Consider the following 12,910-nt stretch of genomic DNA (forward strand, 5'->3'; position numbering starts at 1 on the left):
GCCCTCCAATGATATCAAATGCAGACCGGGCGCTCCACAGGAGAAATTATCCAAGAACTGCGAGAGGCATTTTATTTGGAGTTCAATCCACCACCACTTGCACCCTTTCAGCAATCACCAACCAAGCCAGAAGGAATTAATTGACTCCGCCTTTACACTCCAGGAGCTGCGGTCAGCACTCATGCAGCTCCGACGCAATACAACTCCGGGTCCGGATCAGATAACATATACCATGCTCCGCAACTTGCCCGAAAACCACCAGACGCACCTTCTACACCTCATTAACCATGCATGGGAGACGGGGAACATTCCACAGTCATGGAAGGAAGCTTTAGTTATTTTCCTCCGCAAACCTGGCAAGCCTTCCAACACGCTTAAAAACCTTCGACCGATATCCCTCACATCGTGCGTGGGAAAATTGATTGAAAAGATGGCCCTGACGAGACTAGAATGACACCTTGAAAGCCAGGGCCATCTCCGAGACACACTCATGTGCTTCCGCAGGCACGTATGCACCCAAGACGTGGCCCTGCAAATTACCGCAGATGTCTATGATCACCCTAGCTCGGCACAACTTCGGACAATTGTAGGTGTGGATATCAAACGTGCCTTCGATAATGTCCTGCACCAAGCCATCATTGACAACCTAGCAGCCACCAAACCCGGAGAACGCATGGTACGCTACGTCTGCGGCTTCCGCGGTGCTAGGCAAGTGCACTTCTTGGGTCCGGATATCCAGCCATCCATGTGCTTCCCTATAAACCGAGGAACGCCGCAAGGTTCCATTCTGTCACCGACTCCCTTCAACTTTGGTGTGACTCCATCACACTTTGGTGTGCCACCGGAAACCCAGGCGAACAGGAAGCCACACTTCAAACCGGCTTAGACATCGTCGACACCTACATACACCAGCTAGGCCTCACATGCTCCCCGGAAAAATCAGAGTACGTCGTCGTACTGAATTCCTCTATGCGCAAAGCAGCTGCTGAACGCGCCCACATCACCTTGACTATGACCGGCGAACCTATCCCGCGCAGAGAATCAGTCCGCACCCTAGGATTTCTGTGGCAAGAGAATGGACGTAGTGCGCAGTGGCTACGGCGCATTCTCCATCAGGCAAGTCAGGTCATACACATGATGACACGCGTAAGCAAGCGCCTCACAGGCCTGCGTGAACACGAACTCCGTAAAATTGCTGAGGCAGCAATATACTCCCGAATCCTCTATGGCCTGCCATACGTTGCACTTACACGCACCCAGACCAAACGACTCGAGGCTTCTTTGCGAAGATGTCACCGCATTGAAATAGGTGTTCCCTGGTACGCCCGTAGCATCGATGTTGAACGCGCAACCCTGCACAACACCTTGGATGTGAAGGTCCAAGCCCACCGGGAGTCTCAGCATCTCCGTCTGAGCACCTCGTCCCAGGGACGCGCCATCCTGCGAATGTTGGGACACGACACTTCACCACTGCCACCTCTTTCCATCGATCCTCCACCATGGATAACTATCCCTCGAATCGAAGTCCGACCGATACCCCGGAATATGCACTCCGAACGCAGCGCAGGCAGGCGACAGGCGCGGGCGACCCATCTAACTGACCCAGTGCATGACACCTACTACGTTGACGCCGCCTTCTCGCCGACCGCATCCAAGACGGCAGTCATCGGCCCTCAGGGTGACATCACTCGTTGGCATAGCGGAGTACCGCCTCCAACCGACGCCGAGATCCTTGCCATATCGGAAGCCATTACTATTCCCCCTCACTCCACGCCAACCATAACCGTTCGCTCAGACAGCCAGGAAGCCCTTCGTTCTTTAGCAAACAACCTACTTCCCTGTCATATTGGGGCATCCCTCGCGCTACACATGCAACAGCATCCCTCACTTCACGTCCTCTTGGAGTGAGTGCCGGGCCATCAGGGGATACAGGGAAATGAGTGTGCTTACTCCCTCGCTCACGAGTCTAAAATACCGAGCGCTCCTATTCCATGGCCTGACACCTATTGCGCCAGAATGCACCGCGCTGAACACCGCAAGCAAAGCCGCGCTAGGCTCCGCGAACTGCACTCGTCTGCATGTACCCTTCCGGCCCCCGATCCCTCCTTCACCCGCCACGACGGCTCCCTAATTCGTCAGGCTCAAACTCTAACATTGGCGAACGACACCATGCAACACATTATTGAACAACGCCGCGGCCACCCCGCATACCCTGTGTGCGGCGGCTATCCCGACGTTCGCCACACGTACTGGACCTGCCCATTTATTTACATTTGAACATGGGATACATTTACACAGTCTAGCGTGACTCCCAAATGGAGAGCGCAAAACGAACATACAGCAAAGGAGCTTACGAGCACACAGCTCACGAGTACATTGACGAGCACAGAGCCCGATGACGAGCACTCTCTAGCAGCCGACAACAGCCGCTTATAGACTTCGTGTTCCCTAGATCCCTAGGTGAGGCAAAACGTTCGACGTCATCATAAACAAGCCGCCTCTCTGCGGGTCGGTTTACACACACACACACGCACACACGCACACGCACACGCGCACACACACACACACACACACACACGCACGCGCGCGCGGTTTCAGTGCCCCCTCCGAAGGCAGACGACCTTTGCAGCGCAGTCGTCGTGGTGTCCATTGTCCTGCGTCCCCATAGCCAGGTGGTCACGCCCGACCCCAACCGGCGCCTCTAAATTTCAGAGCGGACCTCGCACAGTGTCCTCCGCCGCCTTGCGTCTTCAAAGGACCGTTAAAAGGCACCGCAAGGCATCTCCGAACGAGGCGCCCGGTGGATTGATGCCGCCATAGTCCGCAGTTCTCTGAAGTAAGTTCATGGTTGGTTAGCGCTGTCCTCGCTGGTTCCTACGAAACGAGTCACCGCAGCGGGTGTTGAAGGCTTCCATGATATCTTCGGGGAAGCTCGCCACGCTCGCAGCTGCAGCTGGCTGCGAAAACTTGCATGTTGCCACCTCAGCAGGCCATTCCTAACACCGTGCACAGTCCTCGCCTTACTATCTCCGCACCTCTTCCCTGAGCCCATCTATTGCTTACTGCTGGGAGAGCTGGATCACTCCGCCTGAACCCCACCGAGCCGCTTTTTGGTCGCTACTTGTGCAACACATAAGGTACACCCGGCCACAAAATATTACAGACCATGAAATCTTACAAAGAGCTCAATATCTCGGTAACCTCACAACGCAGCCTGGTATTTGCATCTACGACCTCGACTAGAATATGCTAACAACATTGCCGCATACAATTTTACTGGCTACTGCTACAGGCTGGTCGGGAATTGAGCGTTTTCTGAGATCCTGTGGTCTGTAAACTTTTGTGGGTGGGTGTACGTCCAGGGCGCCACCACACACCCCGCTCCGGGTGCTACTACATGATCACACGGCACCGAAGCGGCGGACGGCACGGACGAAGAGCCGTTTCAAATAAAGTTTTATTCATTACTCGGACGGCGTCAGCGACAGCCTGCACTGCCCACTGGGACATGAAGATGGCGCTGGGACCCGAGGAGGAACGCACAGAGTCCGGGAGACACCTCATGGGAGCCATAGGACACGGCGACACCGTTGGCATGCAGTCTAACCCGTTAATCTACTGGTTATAGGTGGGTAGGCGCTACGGCAAATGCTTTCGTTCCGACAATATTTGCTTAATTGTGTTGCCGTGCCCTCGGCTCCTATGCCCAGTATTTTACGATCTATCACTATCCTTGGTGAAACTGCTATTGCTAGCTGGCGATATCGAAACAAATCCTGGTCCTGATTTGGACCAGCTTTGGAAGCAACTCCAAGTAATAGCTGATGATTTGAAGGAAATCAAAGAAGATCGGCCTAAATCCATAGAGAGGAAATTAGAACAACTCGCTGTTCTGGATAACAAGGTGTCATCATGCGCTGACTATGTCAATAATCTTCAAAAAGTTGTAACATCCCTGGAGTTGAAAATTGATGACCTGGAAAATCGCTAGAGAAGACCAAACTTAATATTGTACGGCGTCCCAGAAGACAGCCAAGAAAACAGTGCTTCGCTCGAAGAACTAGTTAGTAAAAATATTTTAAAGGAATCCCAGAAGATTGATCCCCTACCTATTGAAAGAATTCATCGCATAGGCAAACCACGATCTAATAAATGCAGGCCCATCATCTTCAAATTAATCGATACCAGGGACAAAACGAAAATTCTAAAAAATTGCTAAGAGCTTAAGGGTACATCCTATTCCATTGGCGAATATTTTTCTGTCCGAGTACGTGAGATTAGTAAAAAACTGGAACGCAGCTAAGGCTAAAAAAGAAGCCAGAGATAGCATTGCTTTAATTTTTGACAAACTGTGTATAAATGGTGAATTCTACATATGGGATGAGGTAAAAAGCACATTTGTCCAAATCCCATCTAACTTTCAAGCGTCAAGTGAAAGAAACGGCAAAAACGAATCACGGCCAGCTCGCCTCAGACCTCGCCACGCGCAACAGCGGCCGAAATAACATTCGCAAACATTAATGTACGTAGCCTACTACATAAGCTTGAATCTTTTCTGCTCGCACCCAATCCAGATTTCCTAGCTCTCACTGAAACATGGATAAACAACGATGTGAAAGATTTTGATATAGCCATACCAAACTGCTCTGTCATACGCAAAGATAGGCCAACACGTGGTGGAGTGGTGGCTGTACTGATAAAAACAAAAACCCTTTCACCATGCTTCCCGATGTCGAGGGCGTTGAAGCGATTTTTTTGCCGTTTACTTTACCCTTCCCACCCCATCGTTGTTGGATGTGGCTTACCCTTCCCACCCCATCGTCAAATACAGATACCTTAACATACTTACACATGTACGTGCTTCGTCATCTACAAGCGACAATATTAATATTACTAGGTGACTTCAATATGCCTGATATCAACAGGTACGCTATGACTTATCGCTCAAAATTGTCAGACACAATTTTATTATTTATTTATTTATTTTATTTAACAATACTGTAAACCCCCTTGCGAGGGTCCTTACAGAGAGGGTTATGAAAAAAAATATAAAAGAAAAGAACATGTGCAATAGTCACAAACACAGAATACATCGAAATCAAGCGGCGCGTTCGCACAGATAGTCATCCAGAGTTTTTTTTTAATTGGGACAGATCAGTATGTTCCACTAAACATATCGGTAACTTGTTCCACATTTCAATCACGTTGGGGAAGATGGAGTACCTGAATGTATTAGTGTGAGTGGTATAAGCTTGGATAGATCGGTTATGATTGGTTCGGGAGCTCCGTTTGCCAGGTACCAGTATGTGTTTCCTTCCTAATAGTTATTTGGCCTTGGAGTATTTGGAATAATAGTTTCAATCGATGTTTTTGTCTACGCGTTTCTAGCAGGTCCAGTTTAGAAAAACGGAGCATTTCTCTGACTGAATCAGTTCTTCGATATCGGGAGCATATAAAGCGCACCGCGTACCTCTGAATTTTCTCTAGTTGTTTCTTCAAATAACCTTGATGAGGGCTCCATACCTCTGACGCGTACTCAAGAAGTGGCCTTACAAAAGTTTTGTAAGCGGCGAGTCGTACATCGCATGTAGCACCCTCCATTTTTTTTCGCAAGAAAAATAACCTCCCGTATGCTTTTGAACAAAGATTATTTATATGTATGCTCCACGATAAGTTTTCTGTTATCGTTATTCCCAGGTATTTAAACTGACTAGTATTCATCAGACACTTGTCACCAATAGTATATGGAAACAAAAGACGGCCCCTTTTTTGTGTGGTAATATGTGTATATGTTGATTTAGAATAATTTATTTCCATACTCCATTTGTTGCACCATCCGCTTAACGCCTTTAGACAGTTATTAAGCTTAAGTTGGTCTGCCGTGTTTCGTACTGTAGAATAAAATAAACAGTCATCCGCGAACAGTTTCAGATGTACATCTGGTTCCATCACAGCAGAAATGTCATTAATATACACCAAAAATAAAAGCGGTCCCAGGACAGATCCCTGCGGGACTCCCGAGAGTACTGTCAGTGAGCCGGAGACATGACCATCCATTCTGACCACCTGGTTGCGACTCGTTATAAGTATGCTTTAATCCATGTTATTATAGTGGCATTAAGGCCGGTTATTTCCAGTTTGTAAATCAGCTTTTTGTGTGGCACCTTGTCAAAAGCCTTGGCAAAATCTATGGCGATTACGTCAATCTGCTCTCTGGCATCAATCGCCATTGCGAAATCATGAATTGTCTCTACGAGTTGTGTGGTAATGGAAAGGCCTGTTCCGAAGCCATGCTGGTATGGGTAAAGTAAACAATTATGTTCTAAATGGTGAATGATATGCTTAGCTATTATGTGTTCCAAAAGTTTACAAGAAATGGATGTAAGAGATATAGGCCGGTAATTATTCACTATTGTTCGATTGCCGCCTTTAAACACTGGAATAACTATTGCACTGCGCCAATCTTGGGGTACAGAATGAGTTTGCAATGATTTTTGAAATATAAGTGTCAAGTAACGCGACGCCCATTCAGCATATCTTTGAAGAAACTGGGTCGCTATGTCATCTGGTCCATACGCTTTTTTTGCATCTAAATTCAAGAGCTGCTGAAATACGACCTCCTGTGTAATTATGATGTCATCCATTTGGCTGGGTTCTGTGCTTTCAGAACTAACATCGACGTCATCATCGTTCGTGGTGAACACGGACTGAAAGAAGTGAATAAAGTGTTCTACAATATATTTTTTGTTTATAAGAAGTTGATCTTCTTTCCTGATTTCCTGTACCTCTTCCTTTCTATCACTCAAATATCGCCAAAACTTTTGCGGTGATGTTCTGAGGAAGCGGCTAAGCCTGTCACTGAAGAATTTTTTTTTAGAATCGTGCAGGGCTTGCTTCAACTCAGCTCGAAGTCTCGAAACCTGAGTAGATTTATTTGTGCTTTTACGTAGCCTTTTTATTTTTATTTTCATATGAATTATGTTCCTGGTCATCCAGGGGCTTCGGTGCTTTGTCTTCTTTACGCGTTTAGGGATATAGGTGTCCTCGCAGTGCTGTACAATTACCTTAAAGTTCTGCCACAACTCTTCTACTGCTTCAGTATGGAAATCAATTTCAAAGTCAGCAAATGCAGAATCCAGGTAGTCAAGGATGGAAACATCATCCGCGCGTCCATAATCGTTTATGCGTACAGGGATGTAAGGCCTGAAACAAATACTTGTTCCCACTGTGATTGTAATAATAATCACCTTGTGGTCAGAGATACCATTCGCAACGTTAACAGTATAAGCACCTATTTTATCTGACACAAACACCAGATCCAACAATGACCGCGATGTGGCCGTTACTCGTGTGTCTTCTTGTACAATTTGGTTTAGATTATATATGAACATAAGTTCCAGTAGCTTCTCTACTCTAGATGAATCGGAGCCAATAGTACATGGGTTTTGCCAATCTATGCGATGAAGATTAAAATCGCCGGTGATTATTAATCTCGCATCTGGTTTGACATTTGCACGTAGGAAAGTGCTTAGGTCTTCCAGCAACCCAGGCGAGGCAGAAGGTGCGCGAGACACTGCTCCAACAATGTAGGCAATACCATGAAATGTAATCTTGCACCAAACCGTTTAAGGAACATCGCAATCAATCAATACAGCAGATAGAGTTTTTTTTTACTATGATACAAACGCCCCCGCCACGTGTGTCCCTGTCTTTCCTAAACATTCTATAGCCGGGAGGAACAATACAGTCATCAGATATATTTTTATGTAACCACGTTTCTGTTATTACCACAACATGTGGGCTTTGTGAAAGGAGCAGATATTCCAATTGTGTAGTCTTATTTACAATACTTCGCGCATTCAAACTTAAAATGCGCAGCTATATCTGTGATGACGAGCCCGAGGTGTTGCCTATGGTATCAGAATCATCAGTGCCACTTGGCCGATCTGACGTGTGCTGTTGTCTGTTATCAGCCCTATGCCCTAAGCTTTTAGACAGCAGGCAGCGTTCATTGCGGTTGTGATCCTAAAGATATGTATCGTTGTTTATGCGAAGTTTATCATGAACGAGCAGGACCTTTGCTTTCTTGGCCCTGTCTGCGGCTGCGCTTTCCCATAGTTTTCTGCGTATATCTAGTGTTTCTTTGGCATAGTCAGAGCTAATACGCCAAACAGTACCTTTTAATTTTGCACCTTTTTTCAGCAAGCTTTCCTTTTCTCTGATATCGTAAAACCTAAGAATAACTGGTCTACATTTTGTTGGTTGGGGTTTACCAAGGCGATGAATTCGCTCAACTGTATGAACCTGTACACCCATAGTTTTTTTAAAGATATTCTCCAGAACAAGTTCGTTTAGTTTTGACTCTGTTTCTGCACCATAGTCAGACCCCGTTTCAGTGACGCCAAAAACTAACAAATTATTACGCCGGCTCCTGTTTTCGTAATCGACTAACTTTGCAGCCTGTTCTTGAACTATACTTTCTAAATGCCTGATCCTGCTGTTCATTGTATCAACTGCATCAAAAAGGCTCTGTATCCTGTCTGTCTTTGCGCTCAGTGTGACAAATTCACTTTTAATGTCATCCATCTTACGAGCGAACGCAGTCTGATTGCGAATAATTTCTTCTAGCATTTCGTTTACCTTGGGTCTGGGACTCTCCTCAACATCTCCCGCCATAAGCAACAAAAGAAGCATTGACCAGCAGGCATACAAAATATCACAACACTTGCGAGCGCACGGCAAGACTATCAAAAAGCGGTTGTCGCTACGATAAACAACTATATTGTCCATAGCACTTGCCTGCAAAAGCAGTAACGGTGGCTTAGACATGTGCCGTGCCCTCTGAAGCGGATGTCGCATCGAGGCTCCTTAAGTACGGTGTCGAGTGATGACGTCACACTTGCGGAACGTTGATCACAGATAGTGCAGTCCACGGTGTCATTGCCACGAGGTACTCGGAAGAAAGCCAGCACTCCGTTGTTCGTTGTTGTGGCGGTGAAAATCCACGGCAATACCTGCAAAAGCATAATAATAAATATAGGGTTTTACGTGCCAAAACCACTTTCTCATTATGAGGCACGCCGTAGTGGAGGACTCCGGTAATTTCGACCACCTGGGGTTCTTTAACGTGCACCTAAATCTAAGTACACGGGTGTTTTCGCCCCCATCGAAACGCGGCCGCCATGGCCGGGATTCGATCCCGCGACCTCGTGCTCAGCAGCCCAACACCATAGCCACTGAGCAACTACGGCGTGTACCTGCAAAAGCAGTAGCGGTGGCTTAGGCATCTTGTTCGTCAGCCAGATGCCGCGCCCTCTCTCTTTCGATACAATCTTTTATTTTAACCCTACTCAAATAATAGATCAACCTACTCGCGTACAAGGTTCTAGCTTTGCTTTACTAGATTTAGTATTTCTATATATTATAAAGGAGGTTTATTCGGGTTCGCAGCGACCGCCGGTTCTACGATGCACCGAGCACAGTCCCCGAGCTCGAGCTTCTGCTGCGCGCTTGATGCTGCCGATGCTGCTGACTGCGCGCACGTTCGTCATCTTCCTTACAATGGCCCCGCTGAAATAAAGGAGCCATCCTGGCGACTTAGTTTTCTGGAAGGACGGTAGAATTGTGATACGGCTTGAGACGCTGAACGTGAACGACTTCGCGGTTACGACGTCGCATGTCGGACGGCGGCGTTAGCGGCTCAACCAGGTAATTAACGGTTGATGTTCTCTCGAGAACGCGGTATGGACCGTCGTACTTCGGAAGGAGCTTTGAAGCGAGCCCAGGCGTGCGGTGTGGCACTAACAACCAGACGAGAGCGCCCGGGAGAAAAGTGGGAGTCGAGTTCTGGGCATCGTGAACGGCTTTTTGGCGGTGCTGGTCGTCCGAGGTGAATCGGCGGGCAAGCTGCCGGCATTCCTCTGCTTGTCTGGCGGCTTCCGAGATCGGCAGGCATTCGGATGGGTCCGGCCGGTAGGGCAGGATGATGTCGATGGTGTGCGAAGGATGACGGCCGTAAAGAAGGTAAAAGGTTGAGAATCCGGTAGTGGCCTGAGTCGCGGTGTTGTAGGCGTAGGTGACAAACGGAAGAACTAGGTCCCAATTAGAGTGATCAGGTGAGACATACATGGCGAGCATGTCACCAAGAGTTCGATTAAAGCGTTCCGTGGTACCGTTAGTCTGTGGGTGATAAGCAGTGCATTTACGATGAACAATAGCGCATTCAGCAAGCAGTTGTTCGATGACTTCAGATAAGAAGGCGCTGCCTCTATCGCTTAAAAGTTCACGTGGACCTCCATGACGAAGGAGAAATCGGCGAAGTAGGAAATTGGCGACCTCCTGCGCTGTAGCATTTGGTAGAGCAGCAGTCTCCGAATAACGGGTTAAGTGGTCTACCGCAACGATTATCCACCTGTTGCCGGCAGGAGTCAACGGAAGTGGCCCGTAGAGATCTATGCCCACGCGATCAAAGGGTCGGGGTGGGCATTGTAAAGGCTGGAGTTCACCGGCGGAGTTGTGCGGTGGCGCTTTCCGGCGTTGGCACTCATGACAAGAGCGGACGAACTTTCGAACGAAATTATACATTCCACGCCAGTAATAGCGGTGTCGAAGTCTTTCGTAGGTCTTGAAGGCTCCCGCATGGCCACACTGAGGGTCGACGTGGGACGAGGAGCAGAGCTCTGATCGCAAGATTCGCGGAATGACGAGTAACCAGGTGCGTCCCTCTGGGGCATAGTTGCGTCGATATAGTAGCTGGTCGCGAATCGCAAAATGAGGCACTTGGCGCCGAAGCGTGCGTGACGCTGGAACTTTCGACGTATCCGAGAGAAGGTCGAGCAGAGATGCAGTCCAGGGATCATTACGCTGTGCAGCAGCGATAGTGTCAACTTCCAGAGAGGATAATGTGCACTCGCAGGGGGAGTCGTGACTGGCCTTCGGGGGAAGCGGTGATCGGGATAGCGCGTCAGCGTCGGAGTGCTTTCGCCCGGAACGGTACACCACGCGGATGTCGTATTCTTGGATTCGATATGCCCAGCGGGCAAGGCGGCCCGATGGATCTTTGAGCGTCGACAGCCAACATAGTGCGTGGTGGTCGGTCACTACGTCAAAAGATCGGCCGTATAAATATGGGCGAAACTTGCCAAGCGCCCACACAATGGCCAAACACTCCTTTTCTGTAACGCTATAATTAGTCTCCGCCTTGGTTAACATGCGACTCGCGTATGCGACGACGTAGTCTGGGTGGCAAGGTTGACGCTGGGCCAACACAGCGCCAAGGCCTACACCGCTTGCATCGGTATGGATTTCGGTTGGCGCTTGTGGGTCAAAATGGCGAAGAATGGGTGGCGTCGTGAGAAGACGGCGCAAGGTTGTGAAGGCGTCGTCACACTCTGGAGACCATGATGAGATATCTCGGGCGCCACCAAGGAGCTGCGTGAGAGGCGATATAATTGACGCAAAGTTTCGAACGAATCGCCGGAAGTAAGAGCAGAGGCCGATAAAACTGCGTAGCCCTTTCATAGTAGCAGGTTTTGGGAACGCAGTAACAGCACGTAGCTTCTCGGGATCCGGGCGAATGCCCTCCTTTGAGACGACATGGCCTAAAATTGTTAGCTGACGAACAGCAAATCGACACTTCTTCAAGTTGCAACCCGGCGTTGGTCAAGCAAGTGAGTACGTGCTGGAGGCGGAGCAGGTGGGTTGGGAAATCAGGGGCGAACACTACAATATCGTCAAGATAGCAAAGACAGATTTTCCATTTGAGGCCACGTAGCACATTATCCATCATTCTTTCGAACGTAGCAGGCGCGTTGCAAAGTCCGAAAGGCATGACGGTGAATTCATACAAGCCGTCTGGTGTAACAAAGGCAGTTTTCGGGCGATCGGCCTCTGCCATCGGAACCTGCCAGTAGCCTGACCGCAAATCCAGCGAAGAAAAGAACTCGGCTCCCTGCAAACAGTCCAGGGCATCATCGATGCGTGGTAATGGGTAGACGTCCTTCAGCGTGATCTTGTTCAACCGTCGAAAGTCAACACAGAAGCGGATGGAACCGTCTTTCTTTGTGACGAGGACCACGGGAGAGGCCCATGGGCTTTGGGAAGGTTGAATGACGCCTCGACGGAGCATGTCATCGACCTGGTCTGCAATGACGCGACGTTCCGTAGCGGACACGCGATATGGTCTTTGTCGCAGGGGTGAGTGAGTGCCAGTGTCGATGTAATGCTTGACTGTCGATGCATGGCCAAGAGAGGTTTGCGCAACGTCGAAAGAAAGGCGGAAGTGCTGAAGGATTGCGACAAGTTGAGATCGCTGCGAAGGCGTCAGATCTTCGGCGATGAATGGGCTGAACACACCAGTCGATGTTGAGTCTGGTACGGAGAGTGCACTCACTTCATGGGCAGCAGTAGAAGACACTTCGTCGAGGACGGAGACAATTCGTGTGGAATCGACCGACTCGACGTAACCAAGGCATTCGCGGCGGAGCAGTGATAGCGGCGATGAAAGATGATTGTAAATGGGCATCGTGCTCACACCGGCGGCAAGGTCAAGAGCTGCAAAGGGCAAAGGAAGCGCTTTTCGGGTAACAAAGTGATGAGAGGGCATGAAGAAGACCGTCCCATCGGATATGGTACTACAGAAGACTGGTACGAATGCTGACGAGCACGGGGGGATACATGTGTCTTCTGTCACGACAATTTTAGCGGCAGGATGAGCATCGACCGAGGCCAGGTCACCAAGGTGGAAAAGTTCAATCTCAGCCCGAGCGCAATTGCTGATGGCATTGTGGCGTGAGAGAAAATCCCATCCTAGAATAACGGCGTGGGAGCACGATGAAATAACTATGAATTCAATCGTGTACAAGACGTCCTGTATGATCACACGGGCAGTACAAGCAGCGGTAGGGCGAAT

Source organism: Dermacentor andersoni, chromosome 1 (genome assembly GCF_023375885.2).
Source record: "Dermacentor andersoni chromosome 1, qqDerAnde1_hic_scaffold, whole genome shotgun sequence".
NCBI classification, from domain to species: domain Eukaryota; kingdom Metazoa; phylum Arthropoda; class Arachnida; order Ixodida; family Ixodidae; genus Dermacentor; species Dermacentor andersoni.